This window comes from Sinocyclocheilus anshuiensis, unplaced genomic scaffold (genome assembly GCF_001515605.1).
Source record: "Sinocyclocheilus anshuiensis isolate Anshui unplaced genomic scaffold, SAMN03320099.WGS_v1.1 scaffold1662, whole genome shotgun sequence".
Taxonomy (NCBI): Eukaryota; Metazoa; Chordata; class Actinopteri; order Cypriniformes; family Cyprinidae; genus Sinocyclocheilus; species Sinocyclocheilus anshuiensis.
In genome coordinates, this window is record NW_015545835.1 from 300,248 (window position 1) to 305,097 (window position 4,850).

Here is a 4,850-nt window from a genome sequence, read left to right on the forward strand (position 1 = left end):
GTGAGTGTGAGTGTGTGAGTGTGTGTGAGTGTGAGTGCGTGAGTGAGCGTGAGTGTGTGAGTGAGCGTGAGTGTGAGTGTGAGTGTGTGTGTGTGTGTGTGTGTGTGTGTGGGTGTGTGTGTGTTTGTGGTGTGTGTGATGTGTGTGTGTGTGTGTATGAGTGTGAGTGTGTGTGTGTGTGTGTGTGTGTGTGTGTGTGGTGTGTGTGCGAGTGAGTGTGTGTGTGTGTGTGTGTGTGTGTGTGTATGTATGCAAGTGACAAGTGAATTAATTTGGCTTTTTTACTGTAATATGTAACAAATCACTGTAGTGATTCAAATTAAGATGCTTAGCTGGAAAATACATTTTTACTGGATGTTGAATATTGTATAAATATTAAGTTCATTAAATATCCTAGGAAAAGAGTGCCTACAACTAAATATTGGATATTAATTTTGGAAACTGCTTTCTGAAATTTTTGTTTACTGGCAATTGAAAGGAATAGCGCTAGATCATAACAGTGATTTAATTCTTTAAGAGGACTATTTTTTTTAAACTGCGCTTTCCTGTAATAAACGTCTCATCTCTATTTTAGGGACTTTCTCATGTCAACCTTTAAAATAAATGGTCATCCATATTTCATACTCTGCATTTCTAATATTAGAATGCCTGTATTCAATAAGTACTGGATAATAACTGGATTGCAATGTTTTATTTTCATTTATTTTTTTACAAAATAAACTACATTTTTAAAGTCTGCCATTTATTGGTTAACAACCATAACATGACAAAAATAATCACCTTATTGTGTCAGCCAGATGTTTAATATCACTGTCATTCAATAAGAGAACACAAATCCAAAATTCTGTCATGAAGCTCTAGATGGTGCAGTCCAATAGGTCTAACTCAATCTGACATAATGACATCATCGTATGGTGCAGCTGATTGGTTCTTTTTATATCAGCAGCCAGTGAACTTGCTGCTCAACATTCAAATACTTGGCTAGTGCTTGCTGTAGCAGTTGCAGCACGCTTCATTAACCCTCCACCTTCCCCAGCTCCACCTGTACAGATCTGCTACGCGGTGATTCATGTATGCTATATATTGGGGTTATTTCATATGTGTTATATGTGCAGCAGTAGTACTTGTTACATGCTCACAGCAGCATGTTGTGGATGTATTGGCGGCAGCAGCAGCGTAGCAGATCTATTCTAAGACCAAACACATGAACATTGACATGTACATTACCATGCCAAACCCTCTGAGAGTTGTCATGATATAACTTTTTTGTTGCCTTTGCAAAGATCACCAGCACAAAGCTAGGGCACGAGCAACGCAAACAGAAGTTTAACTCACATCTCACAGGGCTGGTATCTCCAGCCATCAGAGTTCAGCCAGATATCAGAGACAGAATAAGGTCAGACGGTGTATACGGCACAGGATGTTCTTAGTATCTAAACCCATATCTCATCACTTTGATATCCATCTGTAGTCCCAGTCGCTCTATCGGTGGCATCTTTTTGCTGCTCGTAGTAGTCCTGTACCTCTTTATCCGTATCTGTTTATCACTCTATTTTTTAGATTTATCCTTCCCTTTCTTTTCATGTCACTCTTACTCCGGCCAGACCTGGGCTGTGTTTTTTAGGGAATGTGTTTGTGTTTCTAGAACAGTTTCAAAGTGCTCTTGAGAATGGAGCGTCATTGTTTTGTCTCTGATTGGGTGTCATTGTTCTGCTGGTACAGTACTGTTTCACTGCAGTTGCAGCTTCTTTTGATGAGCCGCTGGGTGCCTGGGCTCTTTCTCTCCTTCCCTCCCTCATTTTCACTCTTCCCATTTCTGTAAAAAGAGAAAGAGAGCAGAATAAAGCTCACTTGTTCCCAGTCACAGAAGTTCTTTCGTTGCTATCAGCTCTTTTTTCCTTTTTTTCTAATTTTATCATTTTCTGTCTCCAGCTCTTTCTGTGCACCTCTTTCTTTCCAGAATCTCAGGGTCTCACCGTCTCTTCTCTTTGCGTTCCTATCGCTCTTCTTTGTGTAGATAAATGGTATTGTTTGTTTGGTGTCCACTCTCATCTGCAGGATTAGTTAAGATTTTCTCACCAGTTCTACCATATCTCATGTGAAGTAAGATGGTCGGTTTAGTTGATTTTTGAAGTTTGGGCATCTATGGTTTATATAAAAAACAATAAAACCCTAAAAAACTAAAGTCTGTTGTTTTAAATGCTACAAGTAAATTTAGGCATCATAACATTAGAAGGTGTAGTATGGGAAACATGGAAATTCATTTTGAGAGTTGATAAAGATTATACTCAACAGTGTGGTTAAATCAGTGTTTTTAAAGATGTTTGATGATCCAAAGGCAATCTAAATGGAAAATAGAGGAAATGAAGCTGCAAGTCTTGAGTGAATCTCTGTTGAATGGTTTAATAGGAGGCTGGATCAGGCCAGCTGCTGTTGCGTTATAACCGTGTGAGGTGAGTCCTCAGTGTAGCAGCTGTTTCAGGCAGATCTGCTCCAGGTAGGTGAGCACATCATGCCATGTTTTCCTGGCACGGATGGCTTGCATCACTCCTGCCTGCAGAGGCTGGAACAGCACTAATGGAGCATTATTGGTTCCTGGAGAACAGGGCCAGAAAAATAGAGCGGCTTCGTATATATTCTATTTTTGGCTTGTCATTACTGCGAGTACACAGTTATGCATTGATTTGATTTGCAGTCATAAAGTGGTGATTAGGACGGGGTTTCACTTGATATAGCACATACTGTATAGGCAATCTTTCTGAGCTAAAGCACGGGAAATGGTACATCTGGAACTGAGCTAGCCTGAGTTACTCACCAGTTGGATGGAAACTTTATTAGAAACTGCAAGATATTACATGGTTTAATCGAATTTAAGAACAATAGTCTGGCCCTCGCTGTTGTAAGATATGTGCATAATTCAAATCAAAGACATAGTCATGACTCAAGCATCTTTTAACAACCTTTACCATCAAAAGTTCATCTAAGGTGCCGGGATTATCATCTTTCACCTTCACCATTTTTCACAAATTTGCAAGAAAAAGTCAATTCAGTTGTGAAAGTAAATCAAAATTCAGAAAAAATAAACAATGTATTAGCTGTCATGGGGACAAATATAATATTATTATATGTAATATTATATATACACTACCGTTCAAAGGTTTGGGGGTTGGTATGTTTTTTGTAATGTTTTTGAAAAATATACAGTAGCATAATACAGTAAAAACAGTAATATTGTGAAATATTATTTCTTTAATATGATCCTTCAGAAATCATTCTAAAATGCTGATTTGGTGCTCAAGAAGCATTTCTAATTATTATCAATGCTGAAAACAGTTGTGCTGCTTAATTTATTTTATGCATCCTTGCTGAATAAGTATTCATTTCTTTCCAAAAAAAAAGAACGAAAGCTCTTACTGACTCCAGACTTTCTCTGTATTTTCTGCAGGCTATAGATAAATATTGCCGAGTAAGCGGAGGATTCTCTGGTGTTAAAGATGTCTACTCCTCCAACCCCACCTACGATGATGTCCAGCAAAGCTTCTTCCTGGCTGAAACGCTCAAGTAAAAATAATTTCATTTACTAAAATACAATGTGCTGAAGCTCTGTTGCTATAGTAACACAAACCGTTTCAGTTCATTATGCTAATACACATTATTATTGTATATAAAACAATGTGATAATGCTCAGTTATTACTGTAATGGTTAACATAACTATGCAACATATGGCTACACCTGTGAAAAACAGTGACTCTCAGCTAAACAAAGTGGGATTTGCAAAATAAATTGGAGTGGAAAGACAGCCAGCCATTACTGCCGCCTGCTGGTGTCATTGAAACACTGCAGTTTCCCATCACCGGATGTGTTTGAATTAGATACATCAGATCCATGACCCAGTTTGGTATCAGTATCAGCTTAAATGTATGAACCTTGTGTGTGTTTTTGTAGGTATCTCTATCTACTTTTCTCCAGCGATGAGCTGCTGCCTCTTGAGAACTGGGTGTTCAACACGGAGGCCCACCCTCTGCCCGTCCTGCACCTGGGCAACATCACCCTGCCTGGCAGCGAGACCCAGCGGTAAAGCAGACTCACCGGGGGGGCGTCCTCCCCCTCGCTTGCCCCTTTTCTATACGCCTCCCTCCTTGTGAAAGACAGCAGCTGCCAGTGCAAAAGAGAGGAGAGAACTGTACCCACCAACCACTGTCTCGTCCCGGTCTGTGAATCAAGGGACTGCAGTGAACGGATGGGACCAGAACAGACCGAACTCTCTTTATCTATGTCTCTCTCATATATTCTCTGAAGGACAGACTGCTGGATTAATCGTGTGTCTCTCTCTTGTGGCCGCTGGCCTGACATGTCCGTACACACTGTACACGCATTAGCGGACTAAAAGACCTTCTGAAATGGAAGTGTGTTTCTCACTTGGGGAAGGATTTTAACAAGTTAATTTGTTCTTTTTTTTCCCTCTCTCTCCAATTTGGCAGCATTTCATATCATCAGCTGAGTGCTAAACCACTTCAAAATGATGGATTAATGGTTCTCTGACCAGACCGCCTTTAGAGTCTTTCTCTTTCTGAGCTGGGCTCCTGGAGATGCCAGATGTTGGATGTGACCTCCTGTGAAATCTTTCTCCAGCTGAGGCTGAATTTAGGCCAGAGGCCCCCAGGAATGTTCTTTTCTCCATAATTTCTCTAGATCTACAGTATCTATGATGTCTTTGTTAAGGTTAGCGGGTAAAAACGGGCACATGCTGCTAATCGAACAGTTGCTGCCTGTGACACAGTCACCACCGTCATTCCAGAAACCTGCGTTGTTCCAGTCCCATCTTTTTTTTTTTTTTTTTTTCCTTTTG

General features: G+C 40.1%; 1 protein-coding gene across 1 annotated transcript in view; it reads right to left on the bottom strand.

The window, feature by feature from the left end:
- brpf1 (bromodomain and PHD finger containing, 1) overlaps positions 1-4,850 on the bottom strand; it is a 31,548-nt gene that overhangs the window by 3,619 nt on the left and 23,079 nt on the right. The window lies entirely within an intron of this gene.